The sequence below is a fragment of the Rhodnius prolixus genome, unplaced genomic scaffold (assembly GCF_049639745.1).
Source record: "Rhodnius prolixus isolate KJV_2025 unplaced genomic scaffold, Rpr scaffold_3, whole genome shotgun sequence".
Classification (NCBI taxonomy): Eukaryota; Metazoa; Arthropoda; class Insecta; order Hemiptera; family Reduviidae; genus Rhodnius; species Rhodnius prolixus.
The window spans coordinates 10,958,324-10,984,637 of record NW_027411603.1 but is presented as its reverse complement, the minus strand read 5'-3'; the positions used below and the strand labels follow the sequence as shown (position 1 = coordinate 10,984,637).

Sequence of the window (26,314 nt, the reverse complement as noted above, 5' to 3'; positions counted from 1 at the left end):
TCTCCTTAAATAATTTTAATAAATCTTACCAAGAGCCACAAGGATGATAGTGTAAAAATCTCTTTAGATCATTTGTATTCTCAAATTATTATTTTATGAAATTCAGTAACATTTAAATGTTTTATATATTTATTTTCACTTATTGCAAAGTAAATAAACGAATAAATAATAACTAAACTAATGAAAAGGCGGCAGTCTTACAGTTTAAATCAAGTACTTTATTTTGATATTGTGTAATTCTATTCAATTTCGAACCTATCACATTTAAAATTATTTTTGAAAAAATACCTCTAATAAATGGAATTTCATTCGTTTCAAGAGCCACACAGTTGGGATAAAAGAGCCGCATGCGGCTCGCGAGCCGCGGGTTGCCGACCCCTGCCTACACTCCTTAGCCGAAACTGTCCCCAAAATATCCTCCTGGAAAATGTTTCAAACGTTTTGGAGGCTCTTCAGACATTTTCCTTCATAGGTATCCCGCTGTATAAGTCGATGTTTAGGCATTTTTAACCTGAACTTATTAATGCTATTTACAATATTCCTGGTATTGTCTTTGCCAAGATATTCCGTTGTAATTGTACAACCCCCTTTGACAAAAAAGTTAAATAATAATTTACTTATTTCGAACCTATTCTTGCAAGTTCTCGTTTTTGTGAAATTTAAGTCACATACAAACCATTAGTAAAAACTTCTTTTAAAAAACATAATAATAACAACTAAATAGAAGGAAAGGATAATATCATTTATCTTGATATAAAGAATAAAAATAAAGGACCGCAAGAATGGAGAGAGAAAGGAAATCAAGGAGTACAATATCCATAATTATAAAGCAAAGTTAAGGTGACCACAGAAATAGGGACATGTCACATCAATTCCTGTTGTGTGAGGAGTATAAGGCAACAAGATACGTGTACAGCATTTATATGGGGGTGTATTTCTTGGTCATCATTGCAAAGAAGGGGTCTGCGCGGAGGCTGTGAGATCCAATCTATCTAGATGGCCGGGTATTTCCCCCCTCTAGTTGTACCATGGGTATTATGTACAAAACCGTCTGGGACAAACTATTCATGAATATTTACGGGTTTTTTTATATACACTGCAATAAAAATTTAGATTATTTTGTTTAAACTAAATATAATTTATTATTTTATTTGAATTTATTGATTTTGAATGGCTCACTTAATTGCTAAAATTATCAAAGAAATGGGAACAAACAGCTCATCGTTGACGTTGCCTTAGAAAGAATATAGTTTTGCGTGTTGGTCAAGCAGTCCGGATTCAATTACTGTGCTTCGATTACCAATGACTTCAAAATATGCAGATTTGTCTTTGATTTTGATAAACTTGGCTTCCCTCTTTTTATAATTTTATTATATAGATTTGATGAATTATACTGAAAGATTTTAATATTTATTCTTGTCCAGATTTTTACTGAAGACTTTGTACAGAACTACAAACTGCAGAACGTAGAGTAAATTGAACATATACAAACAGTTTCTTTCTAAAGTCGATTCATACATATGCGCTGATCTTCATAGATTAGAATTGGGTAAGTTGAAAGAAAGCTGGTCTAGAATTATTTCTTTTATTTATTTTTTGTTTTAATGATTTAAAGCGCGTCAACATCTAAGGTTATTGGCGCCCGGAGCTTTTTTCAGTGCGCTGCCGGCCTCCGGACAATGTTCTCTCGTTACTGGATTCGAACCCAGGGCCTCCGCGAGGGAATACATTACGCTAACCGCAAAGCCAATCCCTTTTGTTTAGACTTGGTAGCCATGGCAAATTTTAAAAGATATAAGTTTTTGTTTTCTCCCTGCTAAGCCAATGTTTTTTAAGCACGACTAATCCAATACGTTCATTGCTGTTTAACCTGACATTCATTCTTTGAATGGAATTCTTCTTCATAACATAACAAAGCTATCCGTTGCCATGCTGTGCTAGGCCTGTGTTTCTGCAATCCATTGAGGCCTTTTAGACTGTCTAACTCTTATTGGCAAGGCAGCACGTCCAATTCATTTCTGATGGGGTAGTTTCCTAATCAATATCCCTGTGACTAAAATTGAGTAGAAAAATTATATTGTTAAAGTTATTGAAACTAATCTAGAACAGAAAATAATTCTTTCGAAATAGATAACCAAGATAAGTTTTCTTTTTTAAAGTTATGAATTTTAAAATAAAGAATACTTTATGATTAGGGGCTCAGGAAAATGAAAAAGGTGGAGGCAATTAACACATGAAAAATGTATGAATTTTGTGATGGTAGGTAATGTAATAGTAGTAGTAGTGCGGGGGAAGAAAACGGTGGTAGGTGGAGGTATGTAGTCGGTCGGTACAAGGAAGATAAAGGTAATAGTGAAGTGAAATAGGAGTACAAGAGGGTTGGCAGCAACAACAAGAAGTGAAGGGGGACAAGAGTGAAGGTAGTAAATTGGTGGCAAAGTAGAGGGAACTTGTAGCGATACCCGGTAGTGTGGGGATTGGGCGGCGAGGATTGAAGCAAGCAAGCAATTTGAATGCATGCAGTCCGTCAGTGGATGGTGAAGAGGCGGGCATGGAGTTATCGTAAATTGTCATAAAAGTGTCTGGCCGAATATCGAGGGCGGAACCCAGTGATGGGCTGGCAGAGAAGTTGCAGAGAAGGGGGCGGTAAGTATGCTGCCTCCGTTCTGTCTCTCAACTCCTCGCCCCTCTGTGTCAGCTGCGACTCAGCAATTGCTGTCGCTCCACGTTCTTCTCTTCACTTACCAATCTGAGACTTGCCCAACTCACACACACACACACACACACACTCACAAAGCACAGCAATAATTTCTAACCAACTTTAACCACACTAGGAAGGGGTAATTAAAAAAATAACAGCCTCGCCCAAAGTCGAGGAGAATGCCTCTTGGACTTTATAATTAAAAAGTGAACCTGTACAGTCTTGTACTTTAAACACAGCAAGGGCCATCCAAGTCCTTCTTAAGGCGGCACTTTTCCGCCAAGCTTATCTTACTTTGTTTACCGCAACACGACTAATTGTACTTCGTACCATTTGCCTCTACCAGGTCCATTTTTTCTGTTATTTTAAACACCAACTCCGTGGTAACAGTGGGCCAACCTTTTGTTTTATTTTTTTGAACTTTGCAGAAGGATTAATACAAGTTCTCTTTCTCTAGTAAATCCTCTCTCTCGCTCTCCTTACCTTAATGAGGATGACAGCTCAAATTAGCGAGGTTAATCAACGGTCCGACTAGCACTCACGTTAAAACATTATGTTTCCATTTAGAAAATATTAACAAATATAAATCCGTATTCTCTCCCAGATGTCTTTAAAAAAAAAAAACACTTAATTATTAAAGAGAGAGAACAAATTTCTTTTTAGCCATGAATTCTTACTTTATCTTACAGTTCGTTCATTTGTTGTGTTCATTTTCCATAGTAGAATTCGCAGAATCACATATTTCCACATTTACTAAGTCGGAAATAAAGAATTTTATAAATGAAAAATTTTATTGTTTATTATTGTAAGGTAGTTTAGATTTCCATCACGTTGGTCAGTTTTTTGTTAGAGACGCTGAAGTATTTTCCAGCTACAGCTGTTCTTATGTAGAAATATCAATCCTGTCACTGTAGACTTTCATTCCGGCTATTTCCGTGTACTCTTGAGCAGTCCTTATAAATTCCGATGCTCCTATTCGTAAGACAATATTTTGAAAGAGCTACACCCAGCCTTATTACCCCATAAGTGTCCACTGGGATATCCTAAGAGTCAGAAAGTTCTGAGTGCAAAGGATGTTATTGAGTATTGTGGTTTTAGAGGTGTGCTGAGTTGGTCTATGTTGTTCATACTATGTTTCAGAATTAAGATGATTCCCACATCTAAGCCGATTTGGGCAGGAATTTTTTTTTTCCTTTCGAAAACAGCTGAAATGATTCTCTTTAAATTTCGTTTTATTAGTACAGATGTGGGCCAATCACTATCATTTGAAACTTGGCTTCTGAAAATTGATTTTATGTTTATGAACTAGAATCTCTAAAGCAGGGGCGGCCAACCCAAATGATCTTGTGGGTCACTTTAGTAATTCATTATAAGCCTGCGGGCTGCTTGTAAAATTATATGTATATCTATTAGATTGGACCCACTTTGTATTACGGACCATATCGACATGAATGTTCAGTTTGTGTTACCAACTATATCGACATAAATCTTGGTTTTTTTTTACCCAGGACATTTTTATGGTGGTATTATCTTTTGAAGAGTTGTGAAATCTGATATGTTGGGTTTGTTTGGAAAAAGTATTTGAAAAGGGATGAAGACATAAGCGCTTACTACATGGCGGTCAGATCCATTCATAAATCTTACGTCAGAAACTTCTAAGAGCCATCCCCACCAACTACTTTTAAGTGATAAACAATGTTAGTTCCCAGAAGATTCTTTAAGTTATTGTAAGAATTGCAGTAAGGAATTTGAATTGTAGTAAGGCCAGAAATTGAGTTAGTTTTTTCGTCAGATTCGCAAACCAGTGGTTTTGTCCCTGTGTTTTTTTACTTTGACTACTTTTAGTATTATATTGTTGATATAACGAAAAAAGCTGATGTCATCAATTTTTTATTTCATGAAGTGCAGGCTTATGTGTGTAGGACGTTTAAGGTCCGAGGTAGCGTGGCCCTTCAAGATCTGTGTACAAATTTTGGTCCTCAGTCGCAAAAAGGTTGTGCACCGCTAGATGAAATGGACTAGTACCATGAGCTAACATAGAGTTGATTCCAATTTGTCAACTAGCGATTACTTTATAGGAACAGTGGTTAAAAATTTGCCACGAACATAGGAACTTCCTGTACTCTTAATTATCAATTCTTTTCTTAACAATACAAATCTTAGTTCTGTCCACACCTTTTACTACAAAAATTTAAGCTACCTATTTAGCTTGGAAGCTGAAGACGCATGAATAATATAAAGCTTCCCTACTTTTTTTTCGGGCAAATAATTATTATAGTAAGATATTTTGTTATTTTGAGGCCACAAAAAGTTTAACGTTCAAAAATAAACTTATGACGCTTGATATGCCCGAAAAAACTATAATTATTTGATCAATTTTGGTAAAGTGGGCTTCTTTTTGTTGTCACACGACTACAGTTAGTAAGAAAATTTACTTAAATGATTAGGGTTTAAAAATTTAAGCTTATGGATCTTAAGTTATAATTTAGGTGAATTAATAAATTAAGTTTTCCTTCAAGTACAATAGTAATTAGCTAAAGACACTGCTCATTTGTAAGACGTTTAAAGCATTCCTTCTATTTAGTCGTTAAACACTTCTAAACCATTTAACACTTGAGCTGGGCAAGTTAAAGCTAGCTGCGGTCGTGTAAATCTTACTAAACAACAGCGATGTAGCTACCAAACGGTTTCCAAAGGCACACCTTATCCTCTTTTGTATTATATAATTATACTAACTCATGAACATATATTTACAATTTAGTATACATGCAAAATTTTAGGTCATTTTAGTACATGTTTTAGATAAATATTTAGACATAATTTATTACCTAAATTAAATTTGACATAGAGATTTGTTAATTTTTTGTTGTTTCATAGAAGTTCCTGTTGACGTCGTCCCTCATGTACGTTTAAACCTTGTTATTCAGAAGAGTCCATGGAGATTGGCCAGAAAACCGATGGCACCGTAACCATGAAGTCTTTTGTGGCATCTTATGCTCAAGAAGCCAGCGTAACCGCTCCACACATTTTTTATTTTTTTGTTACGTGTGTTCTTCACTCTGCCCTCTAAGAGCTCGTCCAGCAAAAAACATTCATAGTAGAATCGATAAAATTAGAAAAACAGCAAGTTTTTTTTTTTGTAAAGGCAAAAGATTCAGGGCTGCTATTAGCTGTTACACAAGTAATCTTAAGCGAGTGGAGGACTTAACTTTATCTGCCATTAGTCTCGCAGCGTTGTAATTACAGTTTCCGTCTTGGCAAAAACAAGTAGCTATTCTACCAAACGCCAGACAAAAAAAGTTAATACGATGCAGGTTTCATTAATTGGCTGTATGAGCCAATAATAGGTTTCATTGAAGAAGCCATCTATTTTCGCTCTATGATCATATTCGTTTAAGAAAAACTTTGCTAATTAAAATTGAATAATTGGAGTAGAAGAAAGTCGAGTGAACATTCCAATAGATTGTTTTCCTTTTTGATTACCCGATGATTCTTCATTTTCTTTCACGGGATTTGATTTTCCCCAAATTAGTAGAAGCCCATTTCTTCTGTTTTACATTAAATAAAACAAACTTTAACATAATTACAAAGAGCTGTTAAGGAGTTGGTAATTGTTGGACAAAGCCCTTTCTCTATTTTAAGGGAATATTCCCTCTTGATACCTACAAGATCAGGAAAACGTGGAATATAAGGGTAAACTCCTTCCCTTTTAATGGGCGGGTCCAAAACTAATTTTATTTATAGTAATACACACTGGGCTCTCAAACTTTGTACTTAGCGGTGACGCAATTACTTCGTGGCAGTTAAAGTAGATGTCATGTTGCGGTGGCGTTGTGTCCAAGTTATGCCCTGCCTCCTACTCGCCTCCTGTTGACGCTGCTGCTTATCAAGACGTGTTCGGCTTATCTCCTCCACACCATCTTAACGTCTAAAATGATGACGTCACTATTCATTAGACTGTGGCTTTCGTTTACTTACTCATATTAACCGCTAACTGTTTTGACATCAAACTGTAAATTTAAACTTACCAAAATATTATCTTCTTCAAAACTATCTTTATAGCTTACTCAAAATGATATTCTCTAATCATTAATAACTCTAATATAAAAAAAAATGAACTCCAATTTTTTGAGTGTGCCGCCCTTTATTTAATTCTAAAATCTTAAATGAAACATAGGCTCAATGGGGCAGCTACTCTCGCCAATCTCAAATTGTGCCCACCTCTTTTCCGAGACTTCGAAGTCTTCAGAGCAATCCTAATCTAGGATGCTGCTGTTTAAATTTAGACCGTACCTTTAAGTATTTCACAATTGATAAAATTTCGATCTTCTGCAAGAATGTAAGTGGATAGATGTAAGTAGAATCTACTAGGCCCTTACTGGAAATTGAACTCAATGCTACTATACATCTAATTTTTTTGGATGCCCCTCTAATCGTACGTCTATTATTATTAGCCCATTTTAAAAAATAAATAAATACAATTGGATGTACAAATAAATATTTTAGCATATGGGAGTGTTTAGAAACAGAGTTACACGGAATTCATCAATGCTGTGCTAAGTGTGCATATTGAGATTAAAAGACTGAGCATAATATATCTACAAAAATAAATTTTTAGAAGGGAAACGAGACTGTCTAGTTTATTGAGAGTAAGCGATGAAGCCTTGCGAGAGAATGAGGTAGTGAGAGAGTGCATTGGAATTAGGGCGTCTATGTTAGGGAGGTCGTTGCAAATAACCCCCAAGAGGAGGCGCTAAGACATCAGAGGAAACGGCTAAATCTCCTACTCTTTTCTGAACGACTGAAGCAGGAAATATTTTTATCTTAAATCCTTATTTGATCTGCTCAGACAAATCGAATTTGGTGGAATCCTTACTTTAGGACCTCCAATATAAGCTTAATTCAAGCAATAATATCTTTAAATATTGATTGAAACACATAAATCAATTACAATTACAAATACATACAGCACATCTCCTTGCACAGTTATTAGCGATACATAATTGTATGATTAACTATGGGTGGAAGCGGAAGTGAATTATCCATTTTATAACAAACAGCCTTCCGACAATATCCGGCCAGGTTAGCTAAATAATTAACTAATAAATATGTATTTTATTTCACTTGGATTATTTTATGAATAACAATAAATATAAATCACAATTATTATTTTAAGGGGGAAAGGTGGCCTTGTACTGTAATTGGGTAACTATCACGTTTAAACAATATTTTGAAACATGTGTACGTAATGATATGCGCTAGATTACTTATATATATACGACATATATCTCTGTGTTTCAGTCGACAGTAATTCAGTATCAATGTGCAATTAATCCTGGTATTAACTGGTGCTATTGGAACGACTGAATGACCAGAATGTCCTATAGACCAACTATAAATTACGTATAACCATCCTCTAATAGCTCATTTGCGGTAACTTGCGCCCTCCGCTATAGCTCTTCTATCTGTACTCAAAGGATCTATGTATATATCTTAAACTACCCAACGCCCTATTTATAAGTCATTAATTTTCTAAAATACATTATTCATATTAGATAAATAGGTGATTATTAGTAAAACATTAAGTTTAATACAATATCTAATTCTAATTACAATTTATCCAACTTATCTTTTAACTTTTATTTAGTTTATTCATATTTTTTATATTTCATAAAGTTATTTCGACTGAAAGCAAGACTTCCTGCTGAGGCTAACTCACCCTTCTGGCTTTAGTTGACAGAATTTTCTAATATTTCACTCATGAGCAAAACAATAAATACTTTCTCAACGATTAAATTGTCATATCTTATTTATTTATTTCTCATTGGCACACTGTGACCAAACAGGTCAATTGTGTCCCCATTGGTGCCATGGGGCGGACAATAGGTATTGAAATAACTCACCATGTACTCCTAGGCAAGTTCTAAGAGCAGCGGTGGTTAGCTAAAACCACTTTTTGGTGCCACCTTCTTCCTCCGTTTCAATGCTCTCTCTAGATGTTCTGCAGAAGGGGCCTCAGTTTTAAACAGAGAGAGGAGTACATTATTCTAGAACAGGGGAACGGCTGTTCAGAATATCTCACTTCCTTGTGAAACTCACATCACCCCACCCACAATGCTCCTTAGATGTTTCTCCTAAATTCGGCGAAACAGGTTCTCCAGGGAAGGAAAAAGTAAAAGAAGGGGACCGTTAATTCGGGATAACCACTTTCTACACCACTACACCACTTTTTCGTAATGCCTTTCCTAGATATTCTAAGGATGGCTCAATTAAGAAGCTGGAATGGTCCTAGAGACAGCTGTTGTAACCACCTAATCTCACTAGAGAAATCTAAGAATCGGCTATTATAGTACCAACGCTAGACAGACACCTCTTTCTCATTGCCAACTACAGAGGATATACCCAATTTCAACATCTGGAAATTTCACATGCCCTCATTCTTCTACTTAGACGGACAACAATTACTACTGATATATTTTTATCGTATGGAAAAAATAAAGCAACTCTCTATTCGGAAGTATACAACTAGAGTAATTTCTAATAAGAGATGAAAGTAACTCAGTTGGTAGCGTACTGGACTTAGCATGCTCAGACTCAAGAGTTTTGATTCCAGCTGATTGTCCTTGACAATCCTTAAAGACAGGCGATTTGTTTCAATAAACTACCAGTTTCTAAAACTAGAAAAAGATTAAGAATTTTTTCTAAAACTCAATTTAAAGAACAGTACGAATTTCTTCTAAAACTTAATTTAGTACGACTCTAAGAAATATTTTCCAAAGGAAATTAAACTTGAGTTTGCAGAATACTAACTTCCAAAGTAAAATTTGCCTCGAAATCTATCAATAAAAAGGTCGAATTTTTAAATTGCGCGAACTGCTAAACAAAGTCTGAACTATGACCTGCTTTAAACTTTGTGTACTATCAATGCACTTGAAGCCTAATTACTTTTATCTGAATTTTTTTCGCCGGACGGTGTTCTCAGGGTCACTGGCTTATCAAGCTGCATATCAAGTACGTTCATAAAGCAAAGAAGTACATTTTCAAATCTGTAACTATTAACTCAGAACACCGATGAAGTGAATTCGAAGGATGTCCTTTTCTATCGTAAAATCAGAAGATCGCCAGGCCATCGACGTTTCAGCCTTCGGGGAGAATTCTAGGGAAGATTAGTTTTGGTCAGAATGCGTAGGAGCGTTGTATTTGTATTGATTGTGTTGAAGTTTCGGGAAAGTTGGTTTGGTATAACGGGATTTGGTTAGGCAAGTGTGAATAGTTTATTTGCTAACATAGAAAACAGCATTAACGATGATGCGTAGTAATTTTGATTATAGAGGGATTAGATGCGGTTAAGATTAGGAGCGGTTAGCTATACCGTACTGTTCAAACTGCATAGAGTGTATTTTGTTTGCAAGAGTCAGTTTGTAGCGTTCGTCGAGTAGCCTTTTGATCACAAATTAAGTACGTGTCTCTTGAGTTGGGTTTAGGAGTTTCACGTGAAGCGTTTTTCGAGATAGAGTCCGTGATATCGCACTTTATCAGGACAGGAAATCTACTTCTGATACATTGGAGGAAGAACTTTAAATTGGGGTAAAAGTTATATATGTAGCTATATAAAAAGTTAGATAAAAATTTAAGATAAGTATATATATTTATACTCGTTTATTCTCCATTTGCGAAACCAGGTTTCGAGGATATGAAGATGAGACTGAAAGGCTCGGACACGATGGCCGTACCATCGGCGTACGAATAAATTAATATCAAGAACTTATATTTAATAAATTTGAATTTTAATTAATTGAATTAATATTCTATTAAAACAAACATTACTAAAACTAGAAATGAGTTGAGTAAACATTAGGAGGGCGGCGGGTGTGATGATATGCTGAAGTACTGTTGACGTGAGGGGTGGCAAGTTGACTGGAAAGTGACGTCTGTGTAGTGTGACAAGTTCTGTACGTGTATGTATGTGTGTGTGTGTTAGACAGCTTTCTCAAGCTTAATGACAAGTAAGTGACAAGCCTTCAGCGATAGTCTCCATTCTGACGTAACAGTTCGCAGCATTGTCGTCTGATTCTGATACTGAAGTGCGCTCTCCTTCCACCGGAGAGAGCTCTTGTTTAAACAAACTTGCTGCCTTCTAAATGATAATAAATTATAAATTCTATTCATACGTTCCTCCTCTATAATAAACTTCACGTTGTGTGGGTTTGACATAATTAAATTCAATTCTGGATAAAAAAAATATATATATTTTTAAATATTGAGAGAATAATCACCTGACTTTCAGTTCGTATCTTTACTTTAAATTTTTTCAACTACTAACTTGGAGACATATTTACCTTCGTTATAAAGTTTAAAAACCGTAAATTACATTGGAACGGCGGCTATTTACAGGAAAGCGAACTCCCCTGCGAACTGAATTGCCCTCAAAAGAATTTAATCTGAAAAATGATTAAACCAAAGTTGTAGATCTAGGTGTAGGTAATCTAAAAATTGAAATTTAAAGAAAATCAACTCTGCAACAAGTTTTGACTTATAAGAGACATTCTCTTGGATGCCAGAACGATCGGTATAAGAGGGCAATAGAGAGTGTAAGAAGATACATCACTTGGCCCAGGTGGGAGTCTTATAGAGCGTTTACAGAAGCCGGACTCACGTAAGAGCGCTATTAAAGAATAAGTGGGCAGCAGCAAGTCACAGAAATTATATATTTCCCTAGATAGAAGTAAACAAGCAAAACTCTGTTAAATAACTCTACCAAATTTACCATGATGGTCTCTTGACGGATCATTGCAGTAGTAAAACGAAAGACACAAAAGTCCTGTTCAACTTTGGAGGAGAATAACTCGAGCTTTCCAGCTTTGTCCTCAAGCCATTCACCAGAGTCCAAAGAGTTAAACAAAAACAGAAGCACAGGTAATGCTTACTTGTTGTGAAACATTATTCTGCCTCGTGGTGAACTAATCCTATCACGTCTTTTTCATGCATAAATCATTCCAAATATAATATAATTTCATTCATTGGGTCGCTAAATATGAATTTATTTTGATTAATTAGAGAATCTTTGTCAGCTTTTTGAACTCACACATTGTTTCCGACTATCATCTTGGGATTTCCCACTAGAAAATTTAGATGGAACAGTAGGTTCATAAAACTTTTTTAAAGAAAAATTGTTTGAAAAGGGGAGGGGCAAATGAATTAACAGACACCACATTCAGGTCAATTTAAAAAAAAAAAAAAATCCCCGAGGCCAAAGAAAAAGAGGAGGGAGTAGCCATTAGCGTTTAAAGATAGGCAGCCTACCAACCTGGGGAATAAGTTAATTTGCATTGATGTAAACACTGATAAAAGTGGTAATTCTGGGTTCTCATAATAACGTGATGGGTCAGCGGCAGTGTGGAGAGGGGTGATGGGTTAACAGCAAGACGGGTAGCAGCTGATGGGTCGCTTATTGCAACTGATGGCCTAATAACTGGTCCGCGTTGGCAGGGAGTTTTTCTGCCCTCCTCCTCTTAACGACCAGTTTCTTTTCTAACTGATAACGAGGAAGAAACACCTCCAGGTCGTAGAAGGTGGAGGAAGGTCTTCTGATCACTATTTATTGAAACTCGTCTCTCCTCTCCCTGCTCGCCCGCCAGCCACTTTTTTTTTAAAAAACTTTTAAAGCAATGTTACTTTGCGCTAGTTTATGGTTATTATGGAATAACTTTCAAGCTTGCCTAAGTTCGTTTAGAAACGGCAACAACGAAATCTTTTACTCTAAACTTTCCTGCTTCCCCAAGCCAGGGTCTCTTTTGGCCAGGAGTTTTAATTGAGTTCCATGGATTAAAATTAACAAACGTTAAAGAAAAGAAAAAGCTATAGTAATATCCAATTAAATTATGAACTAAACGCTGGACGATACATAAAGAAAAACCACATCTTGCCTCTTCACTGGTTTAAAGACTAAAACCTACTTAGACTCACTTCGGTGGCAGGAAAGACATAACGACTGGCAAGTCAACTTTAACTAACATGGCGGCGCCTCTGGGTTATCTGGCAGGATGTTGTGGTCTGTAATGACGATGATGTTGTTGTTGTTGCTATGATGAACTCTGTAGCGACAACGTCGTCGTCGGTTTTTAAACTTTTTTAATGAAGATACCCCCAACAAACTACTTACCCACCCACCCACAAGAAGTAGAAGAAGAAGAAGGCTGTAAACATAACCAGCGTTGAAGGAAAGATGAACCCTTATTTAACTTTACCTGATGTAACAGTCACCCCTAGCACTTCCAATTTTTTTTTTCCTGTAGTTAAGAAACTTTTTTTTGTACTGAAGATTTCAACTAAATTATCTTTTAATATTTTCATTCTCCTTGCGTTCATGTAACTAATGTGAATTAACTTTTCCCTCACATAAATTAATTGTTCTTAAGGCTGTAATAAATATCCTAATAACAGAAGTTTGAAATTGCTTTTAATTTATTTATAAATACTGGTCTCTAAATCGTTTGACCTTAAATTATTACAAGGAGATTTATACTTTGTCAATGGCTAGACCAAGTAAAAATAAAAGGTTGGAGGTGTTACTGCAGTGGTGTAATGAATGTAATGTTTTGTAATCATACTCATTAAAGCCGTGCGGAAGTATTGGTTTAATATGAATGGATAATAATAGAAAGTACGTGAATTGTTATGATTTATAAGCGCGCATTTTTAAAGTAGTTACTGTAAGTAAAAATATCATAGATGCATTGCAGCGGATTTTTTTTTTTTTTTTTTTTGCGTGCTCATTAGAGAAATCCATATACCATTGTTAGAAACATGCAACTGGAGGAGCTTTAACTGTGCAAGCAGCCACAGTTATCAAGCGCATCTATTCTTATTGCACCATTGCCAGTCTTTATAATAGCAGATTAACCTCGCTGCTGCACTTATCTGCATCCCCGCTTCTTCATCCTTACAATTCCTATACAAACTATTACTAGAGTACCACCTACAGAAGAAGGATAAGTGAAATTGGAAGTATCAGACTGGGAATGACTGTATTGCAGTGTTCATGGCGAGAATTGTTGGGTGAAAAATACTTATTACTTGTTTACTTATTATAATTAAATTTTGCCCCGAAATGAAAATTTAATTTACGAAATAAATTGTTTAAAATGCTTGTTGTAGATATTTAGTCACATTGAGGAGTTAAACTAAAACATACAGGAAACTTTAACTGGCATGGATAAGCTGTTTGCTGGAGTTTGGTCACAAATAACAAAAAAGTAAGCTCTTTGCTCATAAGTTTATTTAAAAACTAAATACAATAAAGGAGGAAAATAATCAAAACATGCAAGTTGTACAAAAGAAAAATAAATAATTTTATTTGTAGAGGGTAATAATGGCAATAAAAGAATAGTAAAGGAATTAATAATTTGGTTATTAAATTCATTGAAAAGCAGTTTCTATAATTCCACGCTGGCTTTATTTATTTAATAAGGAAGACTAAAGATTTATCATAGAACTAGAAAAAACATTAATTGGTTGATGTTAGTTTCATTAGTTGAGAGTTTGATCTGTAATTAAGGCAATTTTCATCAGAATTGATAAAACAAACAATTCTCTATGTTAACAATAATATTTTCAGCTATTCGTTGGCGTGAATATGAGAGCAGTCGTCATGTCAACAGCAGAGCCGTTGAAAATTTCTCATCTGGAAAATCTTGAGAGGCTGCCATTCTCCAGGAGGAAATTAAACGAAGATTGAAAACCATAACCCCAGATGATTGCTGTAACAAGTAGACCAAAGTTCTTCCAACAAGCTGCTGAGGTATTGAGGAAAAAAAAAGAAAAGAAATAGTCCTTATTTACAAAAAGTCCATCTTGAATATGTTATTTATTATTCAAATGAGTTGGTTGGTCATATTAAATTGTGATTGATGTTTTTGTACGCTCTCCAAAATCAATTTTTGATTGATGCGTATTGAAGTTAGTAAGCAGTTCATCCATCATAAATGGTATAAATGGTCCATTGTGTTTTCAATAAATGTTTTTAATCATTAAAGATATGAAAAAAGAGCTTTTGCAGTTTATTAGCAGGCTCTCATAATTAAAGTTTGCGAATCCCAAGCTTACAAGTTTTGGGAGTTATTTATTTAAGTGGATTTTGGGGGGAGCAATGACGACACTTAATTCTAGCCAACTATAATTTTAATATGCATTTTGCGTTACGAAAAAATTGTAAAAGAAAGACGTATGAGGATTCACATCAGATCATTTTAGAGAATGCAAATGAACAACCCGTTGCAATGACCTTAATCAAATTCTTCAAATTAATCAAATAATGGTCCTCCATTTTAATTATATTACTCAATGTAACATGAAATTTACACTTCTAATATTAATTAAGTTTATCTAAATATTAGGTAATTAATATATCTTCCATTGGATTCATTGTTGATACTTTTTAGTAATTACGTTTTCCAGAGAGTAATATAACATTAAAGCCCAATATTGATTCAATTTTCCTTGTATTTTCCTTTTTTGGAACTCAGTTTTCCATTATTTCCAGTAAGTTTGATTAGTGGTTTTACTATCAGACCTATCCTTTTTAAAATGGAATTTACCATTTTGTCGCAGGAACATCATAAATGAAATACGGAGTTGATGATAAGTAGTAGAAGAGTGAGGTCTGTTAGTTCAAGTTTAAACAGAAGAAATGGATTGACATGTTCAGAACATGAAATCTCTTTTAGATTTTCTATTTCTAGTTTGTAATGGAAATATACAACGAAGATTCTAACTTTAATACAAATAACTACATTTTTTATATTATTTTTGTTTTCCCTTAGGCGTTATTAGTCTGTCTAGTTGGTATTAGTTGGCGTAACTAAGATGTTCCAGATCCTTTTCATAAAATCCATTTTAAAGTCAGCTAAAGTTTTCAAGGAAATGGTGGAAAATGAGCTTCATTCTTAGTGTTATATGATTCAGGTTTATTTTTATTCTAAAAAACTCTTCGGTGGTCTACGCTATTTTTAGATAAAAAAAAGATAATTACAATATAAATCCTGCATTCGGTACCACTCTTTCTTTCTAGTGGAAACAATAATATTGATTATCTTTGTACCCAACCCTCATAAAAAGCATGGCGATATATTCTTTATATCTCGATTAGTCTCCTTCTATTGTTATCTAAATTCCTCGAAAAACTATTCTTTAAACGCACTATTCTCATCCTAGAATCCCAAAATATCCTAACATCGCCAATTTTGTTTCTGTTTCCAACATTTCACTATGCTTAGCTATACTTAGAGATGATAAAATATCCTCAACGTTAGAACAAAAAAATCTGTCTGGGTGCATTCCTGGATGGACTTGATGCACTGCTTTCGACAGAGAATGGCTGTGCTGTTGTATAAACTACCGCAGCATTACCAAATTCTTTACTCTTATTTGATTGATCACTATTTCCTTAAATAGTCGGTGAATTCTCGTTACATTCAGAGAATCTAAAGGTCTGTCTCATTGTCAACACTACCTACTATGTCTTCAAGTGATGAATTTTCTTCAACAAAATTTTTTTTTTACTTTTATTCTTCTTTCAAAGACTTTAATACCTCTTTTATTTTAAATCTAATCTATTTTCGCTTCCTTAGCTTCCACAACTACCTAGCAATCCACTCCAAATCTGTTGGTAAGTATAATAACTACATCTTCTTACACTTAGCTTCCTTTTCTGATAAAAAAAAAGAAGAAGATAAGCTGGCCTGCCCATATCAATAACATTGAGAATGCCAGGGTCGTATTCCTTATCTCTTAAAATTAATAAGAGAAATTGATTAAGGACAGACTAAGGGAATCAGAATGGACAATTTTAGAGAAGTTTAGCTAATAAAGTTCAACAGAAATAAAAGATGGCCTAACTCTAAAAGGTAGATGGATATAAGTGAACTAAAAGTAAGAGGAGGTTTACTGGGTGGAAGGCATTAGAGGGGCGAAGCCCCTTGAGGGAGCTATTAAAATGGTAGATCTTTCCAACTGGTTATTCTACTCTTTCTCTTAGTATAAATGTACTTCCCCGACCCTATTTACCTCAAAGATCGTACTTTATACAAGAAAATTATACTCAGAGTGGCTGAACACACAGATATGTAGAGACTATATAGGACAGGGTCGTATATAGAGAAGTTATGTTCGTGGCCGGTGAGGGGAACAGTAGTATCCTGAACACAAAAGTAAATCGTCCGTACAACTCTTTCATATTGTAAAGCAGTTTGAATTGGCTAAGTTCTTGGCGAAGAGGTTTTTTCCCCCTGTTCCTGGGCGGGTGGTGCTCGTTCGCCTGTAGCACATACTTAACTATTTAAAAACACCATCACTAAGCTCCGTCTCTGTAGGAACACCCTCAAGTGAATTTCCTTAGAGCCATTCATTGAAACAAACCTTCCCCCCACTTTCAGCTTCCTTACATTTCTCATAATAATGTATTCATTGTTGTTTAATACGACCACACTTGGTAATACATAGTCAAACCTTTTAGGCCTAGAGAGTGTACCATACATTCTGGGCACTCCGTATCCTATACTGTAATTCACCAAGAATTACGAATAATTTATAAACTCCTTTTTTAAAACATTACCTACAATATTCTAACTTACTTTGAATAAGCATTCGCATCGCCCACAGCTGAGAGCGTTTTACATTTTACCTGTATTGCTAATTTCTTTTTTGTTTTTAGTTTTTCCATAATTTATGTAACATAGGTTCCTCTAACGTTGCGTAAACATACTTTACTCAGGAAGGAGGATTTACTTTAGGAAGTGCAATTGAATTTCTAAGTAACGTAATATTTAAGACGTCAATACTTATTTAATGTGTTCAGAAGCAAATATAATGTCCTTGTCCACAAACAAACCCAGATTCATCTTTTATACAGTTTATCATTTATTTAAAAATAAAAATAAAAAAAAGAAAGTGATAAATTTTACGTTTTATGAAATAAAATTTTGTGTAATCTAACTGTATTGGAGAAGAGTTTTATAGGAAGATGGCCTGCGGCCACAGATTTATGAAATGTGAAAATGATTCCATCACTGCCACAAACACTGAGTCTGTATTTGTACACTCCCAATTCAGAATGATGTATGTACTAGCTGTATTAAAGGGCGCTCTACACTTTATGATGAAAACGGATGTCAGTTACATAACAATTGTAGTTTTTTTTTTTTATCTGTTTCTGTCTAATTCATTTATTTATTTACAAATATGCAACCGCAATTTACTTCATCCAATAAATGTCATTTTTCAAAACAAAATAACATTATTTTTTTTAATTTACTTTTGTGCAATGATGGAATGAAGTGTAAATAAATCAGCCTTCTATCAACAGTAAACAAAGTATCGTACAACATTCAGAACAAGAAACTGAAACCCTACGTTGAAAAAGAAGCGAGGAAATTCACTTCCAGTTCGCGCGAAGAATATCCACCAAATCTTTCGACCGAAAGTGTATTTAATGATTGTGAGTTTAAATAAATTTAAAGATTAGAACTTTGGTTGCTGCAGATTTCTCTTTCCATATTTTTACTAATGTATTAATCCATTTAATCTTAGTGCGTGTATTAAAATATAAAAATTATTGATGTCGAGGAATACCCGTAGAAGTAATAAACATGTACAAAGAATATAAAGTGTGGATTGAGATAGTAAATAGACATATATGTGCAGAAGTCTCTAGAGGAATAAGCCACTGAAGTCCATAAAGTTGGACTTTTAGAGTTGGGCTGCACAGCTTTGCCTGGAATCTTAACGAAAGACTCCATTCTCAGAGCTCTATATGGTTGTGTGCGAGTAGGAAAAGGATTTTTAATAAAACGTCAGGGAATGATATTACCACTACAACCAACACATTCTCTTCCTGTTTCTTTTCACACAACACGACGAACACACAAACGTTCGCTAAAAGTAGTAGAGGAGGATTTAGATTCAAACTGCCCTTTCCAACGGGCCAACTGAGACTGAAAGACATTCAGTAAAATGGATAGGCTACACAGGGCAGAAACAAACTTTGATACGAGGGTAGAAATGACGAAATAAAAATAAATTTATTGATGCAACTTGAAGGGTTTTTTTTTTTTTTTGTAAGGGAAGAAAAGTATGGAAAATAGGGCGAAGGGCTTGTCCTGGAGCTTGAGGTAGGGTGTGCCGGGCCAAGTTGCGTTAAAGAACTTACAAGTACGAAGGACTGGGTTGTGTGCCGGGTTGAAGTTTATGTATTCTATGAGGTTGGACCGTTGTACATCTGGTTGTCTGTCCGTAGTCACATACATGCCCACTCCTCTGTGTGAATATGTCCTATACATGTGCGGATCAACTCGCTAATTTATATGTTTAATATACAGACTTTCCTACATATAAACATCAGGACCATAGCGAGCAGCGGTGCTCAGATGTTCGTCTTTAGTAACATCTCCTGCCTGCCGCCTTCAGCTTTCTTGATCTTCACAGTATTATTCTCTTCGTTACAATTCACTTTTATATTTTTGATTTATATGTTTCTATTTAGGTGACATTAGTATCGTACATTTCTTCATTTTCTTTTTTCTGTTACATCCAAAGTTCTGCCTTACTCGAAGTTCTTTTTGTATTACAGCTGTCTCAGCTTAGTCATAAATTTGAACTAAGTTATAATATCGGAACTTTCTATTCTCTTAATAAATACTTACATAAGAGCGGGTTGTGCCTATGTTTTTTGTATATTTATATATAAAGTAAAGTAAAGTAATCGCCTATTTTTTCAGGCGGGGCTTAACGTCCAACTACCATTTACTATTTATATATAGGTATATATACTTCAATAGCGATGTTATGGACATATTTAATTAATTCTTCCCTTCCATTGTACAAGACTGCTCGTTATACATTCTATTTCGTGTGTGTATATCAATCACATAGGTTTTTTCTTTAAATGATTTCATGTATTTATTGAAAGTAGATCAAATAATGTACAAAATGAACATATAAACTTAACTTGTACCCATAACATATGATTCGAGGTTCAATATTTCTTTCTGACATGTTTCAGGTTTTTTACAATGAAAAATTTAATTTTTATATTTATATTTCCATATTAGTCTATTCTAGCTGGCAATTATTTTTGTAGGTATTCACATGGAGAGAAAAAATAAGGCAAATTTATTATAATAATGAAGTCTGTAATAATGGATTGTTTTACAATTAATTATTTTATACTTGGGAAGGGGAAAAAAGATGTGTAAAATATAACAAGTTCCTCAAACTGAGCACAGAAATACCCTCGACGCAGAACTGTACGGAGTCGTCCCTTAGCCGGGTTTGGAGCTCCCCAATTGGACTTGCGTTTGTGCACTGAACCATTGATCAACGTTGATTATTAACTGCAGGACTTTTCACTCACTCCCCCTCAATTCTGTTTTCTAATCAGTCACTCACGAGGTGATAAGCAGTTTCCTCTTTTAGCCCGGAAACTATGCGAAAAAGTCTTCTTGCCATTGGACTTATACCAATGGACTTAGCGTGTTCTGGTCTTGTTAAAACTTGACTATGAGACCATTGGAAAATGGGCCGGCCACACTAGACTGACACTTTCACTCTGATCGCACACTTTGCTGTAAGGAATCCCCTATTTCATTTTAATTAAAATTATGTTATCCAACATCCAATATTAAAAATAAAATTTTAAAAAATCGGCTTAGCGAAACTGCCATTTTGACAAATAGATTTTTTGCATATTTTTTCGAAAATGGTTCTTATAATTTTGTTTACACATTGCTTGCATGTTAATCACATTTATTTGTGACCAACTTCGCTCCTTTAAAATTTAACTCTGAATTATTGTGGAACATCTTGTACTCCATTAATGGAAATCATTTGATCTATTTCAAGTAATTTATCTTTAAAATGAGAACAATCTCGATTTCAAATTCCACCATAAGATATAAAAAAAAAAGACCGTCTTCCTTTCTCATTAAACCCTAAGAAAATAATACTTTTTGAATTAAAGAGAGAAAAAAAAAATAGGAAAAGAAAAGTTTAAGCCCTAACCGTACATTATTGCTGAAATAAAATTTCGACTTCTTTACTTTCAGATGAGAAAAAAGAAAAATACCTCCATCTCATTATATTTATATACACACACCCGCCTTCTCTTGCACAAAAAGGAAAGTTAAGTTGAATGTACGACCTTGCGAAACTTTTCTCTTTATCAACTGTGTGTGAGCCGACTCACTTTCCAAAATAATCTTTATGTTTGCCCTGAAAGAAAAACATTTTATTATAAATTTTAATCTCTTCTACTTTAAACTGGGCGGCCGCCATCTGTAAGCCGCCCTTTCTTGCTATATCCAAGCCTTTTCTTTTCTTCTGCCTTCTCCTTCAGTAGTTTATTTTTTTTATTTTTTTTTTTTTGGAACTCCAGTAAGGTAGGAAAAGCTTGCCACCCATAGTAAACACCATAAGCATAAGCGTGGTGCTTTGGATGAAATTTTTAAAATAAAAGTCTTCAAATAAGTTTCAGTTTTAGATTTCGTAAAATAAAAAAAAAAAAACACTCCTGTTAGACTGCTCTCATTTCTTGCCGCCTCCTACTGGCTCCTCCCAGTATGGGGAATACATTCTCTCCACTTCATCTACTTTCCAAACCACTCGTGCAAACTCCTCTAATGCATGTGGACATTTTTTTTTTTTTTTTGTAAACTTTACTTACCCTTTTTGCAGTGTTCATCATCTCCCTTTTGAGTTGGCCCTTCTTTTCTTTAAGGTTTACAGAATGCTCTCTCTCTCTCTCTTTCTCCTACCTTTTACTCCTCCCCTGAAGACTAAACTTTTAGCCGTGTGGTAATTCTGAGTTAGTACCAGTACTCACACGTGCACACTGCACTAAAACATGAAAATGGTACTTCAAGTTCTGACAACGTACCCAAAAATTATATCAGTTATAATTTGGTATGTATAAACTTCCTAACTTTTTTGCTCTAGGCTATTTTCATACTTCCGTTTTTTTGGATAGTAATTTTGCATAATTTAAATAAATGTCACCTTTTTTCCTTTTTTTTTAAAGTAGATTTAAAAAGGAAACCTTCATTACTCAATTAGTTTTTTTTTATTATTACTTCTTACTTTTATTTAACTTAAAGAACTAAGCAGCTTCGGTGAGTTAATAGTTAACTAAGATAATTTTAAATTAAGATATTCAACTTTGCCCTGACAAACAGAAACTAACTAATTTACGGATGAAATAAAGAGAAATAAGTATTGAACTTAAGTGGTTTAGACTGATTACTTTAACTGATCTTTCTCTCTTGCAATACCTTCCACGTTCATAAAGTAAAGTATTAACTAATAAAATTGCCTTTACCGATTAGCCGATTTCGTCGAAAAGTTACACTGCAGTATCTTAGCGGCACTGAAATCAAAACATCAATATTAAACCCTGCGATCTTTTGTTTTTCAGTAATGGTTCTTACATTCGTCTACACGAGAGACTCAAAAGGTTTTGTAAAAACCATTTTTTGTTATCTGGAAGAGACCTATTTGATTGTGGTAAAAAACAAAGTAGAAAACTGCACGGTTGTAGGTATACTATAATCGTCTTCACTAATTTTGGCGTTAATTTCTGACAATAATGAATTGATTCTATGGAAGCTAGTTTTAGGAAAAAAATTAACTGGCAAAAGAAGAAGAAAAAAAATTAATAAAGGCAGTCAATAGCAGTAAAATCCAATTTCCGTTAAAATGGACAAAGTCAAAGGGGTATGATTGTTTAAAGCTCAATCAGAAAATGTGGATAGAGAAATTACACAGAGAATGAGTGTGGGTGGAGAAGAGATCAAGAGAATTGTGATAGTTATATGGACGGGAGGTTAATGGGGATAGGGAAATGGATGAATAGAGTGGAATTTTAGAGGAAGGGCATTATAGAAGAGTTGCTATTTTCAAACTAATGGCCATACGTTTTGCATTGACACAACAATCATACAAAACCAGTTGAACGATTCCTAATTTACTTTCCCGGTTGTATATTTTGAACAACGGGCTTATGTCGCACCAATTACCAGATATATATCTATATATACCTACATTACGAGCAGGAGTTTTGACATGCCCTACAGTGAGGGGGGTGGTGACAAAGAGGGTGGAAGAGGTAGAATGAGAGAGAGAGAGAGATAGTGAATACTCCAACCAACTCGCCTCACCCTACAACTAACACAAACAAACTAAAATAACTTGTTGACAAGAACACGCGGGAAAACCTTCGCCGCTGGCACTATTCTAACTTCAAAGGGTACGCTAGAAACATATGTTATAAAGTGCATGTATGATATATAGTAGAGGATGTGGCATAGGGAATCATTCTGGCCCTTCCACTAGCCCTTAGGCCGAAATATATCCTGCCGTTATTCTTTATTTTATATCATTAAACATTATTCACCAAAGAAATAATGAACACTACTGCAGTAGCATAGAGCCGTTATTTTATTTAGGTGATGTGATCTTCAGTTTCACGTGGTTCATTACAAAATTTGTAATAGCGAAGTAACATTTTCAATTTCGTGGCAGAAATCTTTGAGAAATGGCATAAGTAATTTGCCATCAAGCTTCCCACCAAGAAAAATGTATAGATTTTTTTTATTTTAATATTCCGTTTTTCACAACTTACTTGAAGGAGTTTCAGTACTTGTTTTAGTAAAAATATTTAGTTAAATTTTTATTTCCCTTGTTTGGCCAAGAGGTACACAAAGTAGTAGTAGTAGTAGTAATCGCCTATTAATTCAGGCGGACTTTACGTCCAACTACCAATTAGATGTCGTGGACGGAGGCGACTAGCAAACATACTTAGCTGTAAATTTATTTTATTAACAAATAAAATCCAAGGTCTAAGACCGGGAATCTAACCCAGTACCATAATGCATATTAGCTTCGCAGGACCAAGAGGTATACAAAGTTTTTTATAATAAAAAATAACTCGGCTTTCATGTCCCAACTTACTGCAAGTCCTAAACTTATAACAACCATCCACAAATAAAATTATACAGAATGCGTATGGATTCGACATTGAAAAACGAACTTTTTGACTAGAAAAATAATGTGAAATTTGAGGGCATTTTTTTTCATTAAAAGATGGAAATTTTCCTCCCCCAAAAAAAATAATAATAATAATTTATTGTAGAGATGTTTTCAGGGGACAACTAGGTAAAATCATTCTAGTTATTTTTATTGTAAATTCAGTTTCATTAAAAGTTAGACCTTTTTACTATTTTTAGTTTCAAAAAGTTACAAAAGCTTCTTTTCAAAAAAGCATTATCCTTGAATTATATTCAGTAATTTAAAATTAACCGTAATTTTTTTCTCATTCTCTAAGCCTCTAATAGTTGTCATTGTCATTAGTTCAAAATATGTTGTCATTAGGAATATATTCTTGTTTACAATTAAACTAAGGACTGCAAAACTAACTGTTAATTTAAAGTTAACAATGAACATGTAATCAAATAATGAATTGAAATTTAAAAAAATCTTTATAAATATTTATAGGAAATTAACACGGAAGTTCGACTGAATCTGCTTTCTAATAAGGCTTATTCTCATCTTCTCCAATAGGAGTACGAGTAGTAGAAAATAACATTTGTGAGTAATATAGTATTGACTAAGTTTTGGCCTGGAAATCCCTTAACCTCTTAACACTTAAAGCATAAGTGTTTGGTCATTTTAGAATAATTTAAAAATGAATGTTTCCTTTTTATCTCTTATCATCTATAGTATTTTTGTGGCCTAAAATGGAAAAAGGACGGCAAAGAAGGGAAATTTCTGTCATTTCTTCTACTTCTTTTTTATTTATTTATTCATTATTATTTTTAATTTAAGCCTCGACAACTTCTGAGCCATAAGCTTTCTCCCTGAGCTTCCTCCAGGGCACTGTTGGCCTTCGGAGAGTGTTCACTCCTTACAGATTGCACCGATCATCACCGGAAGAAGCTCCTTGAAAGGAAGTTCTTCTTTATTAGTGGGAGACTTAATGTATTTGCTAATTTATTCCAGGAATTACTTTGCTTTGTAACAATACGTACAATCATAGTAATACAGCAATGTATGTTATCAGGTACAGAGGACTTATTCTTGAAAATGATCATGAACAGGATGGAAATGTTACACCAGTTGTTATCCAGAGAGAGAAACTAGCTGTCAGGTGAAGTCCTCAATAGCGATAAAGGCAGATTTATTCTATGAATCTCCACTGCTAACTGCACAGCATTGTTCACTTTAGAGTACAACTTGACAAGTGGCTGTACTGGACCCGTTTAACCCTCAGGTAAATCTCTGCACCTAACAGATAGCTCTTATTATTATTAGTATGTAATGTTCATTAACAATTTTCACTGTCTCCTTTTAATCCATACTGTTAGATATTACTCCTTTGATCTCTCCTTCTCAGACTACTATTATCTTTGATGCTGTCCATTTTATAAGCTTTCACACAGGCATCTTCTAAGTCGACATTGACTATCGAAAAATCCAATATTTGTAGGTTATTTTTTACTAAGATCGAGTCATACCTCAGATTTTTTCTGGTTATACTTGCTCGCCAGATCTTTGATTCTGCTGGGAATTCACTCTGTAGATTAGCTCTGTTGGCCACCTCTATCGCCTCCTAAACTGCTCCTGAAGAACTCAGGTTATTCTATACTTTGCATTACCCTGCCTTATGTGGGGGCACACCTCACTCATTTCCTGACAGTGGCTTAAGTCCTGACCGTGGAGTAAAAAAAAATCGAATTTGAGCTTAGTTCCCAGTAAAAACGAGGTAGAAGGAAGGTTTACATTCTTTTTAGAGGAGTTACTAAGGAGCAGAAAGTAAATCTCTTGAAATTAGCTATAATTTCTTTTCCGTTCGGACGAACCTATGTGGATTAGTAATAAGCTTTTAATTTTAGAGCAATGTAATCCAAATTCATTCGTTTAGTGGGTGGTGCTTTTCAGCCTAAAATGAGTGATCCAATTTTATCATCTAAAGCTCTCACTGCAATTAAAATACTGAAAATTTAAACTGTTTAAAAAAATAAAATTTAACTGAACTTGTGCTGGTTTTAGCAGTGTCACAGAGGACCAGTTATCTTTCCAAATAGGTCGTTTTTAATTCTGGTTTCTTAATCCTTTTGTGCGGACTCCGGATCTTCTGCATAACCCTAAACTTTGGACTTCTAAATGTGTGGCTAATTATCGCTTAGTTTCTTCAGCTAATTAGGGGGCTTTTCTTATCTTTCTTTACTAAAAAAAGAAAGAAAAAAAAAATCTTCGTTGATTGCGGGCTATTTTAGCGAGCCCCAAAACCTCGGTTTGAGTCCAAATCCATGGCAATTAGATCCGCCTGGGGTAATCCCATCGGTTATACCTTCCCTATCCCTCTATATTCCTACATATTTACGATCGTCCCCTTTGGTCTCCAGCCGCATTGTCATACGTTCCCAAGCTACAATTACAATCAATTCATGGCATTTCCTTAATCCCTGCCGCTTTTGCCTAGCTACTCGCGCCTTCCCTAATCCTTCTGCAACGGGTAACGTTAGCAATTAGAAACGATTAATATATTTCTTTCGAATTGATAATGGC

The 26,314-nt window shown here is 34.7% G+C and overlaps 1 protein-coding gene across 37 annotated transcripts in view; it reads left to right on the top strand.

The window, feature by feature from the left end:
• The window catches only part of LOC141453191 (uncharacterized), a 194,266-nt gene that overhangs the window by 103,769 nt on the left and 64,183 nt on the right, over positions 1-26,314 (top strand). For 33 of the 37 annotated variants that reach the window (XR_012457831.1, XR_012457830.1, XR_012457827.1 and 30 more), the window contains 3 exons: positions 13,859-13,956; positions 14,319-14,501; positions 24,807-25,016. The gene's annotated coding sequence lies outside the window, so the exon portion shown is untranslated. Of the gene's footprint in view, positions 1-1,424; positions 1,550-13,858; positions 13,957-14,318; positions 14,502-24,806; positions 25,017-26,314 lie in introns of all 37 variants that reach the window. The other 4 variants (XM_074126055.1, XM_074126050.1, XM_074126054.1 and 1 more) reach the window with 1 other exon arrangement.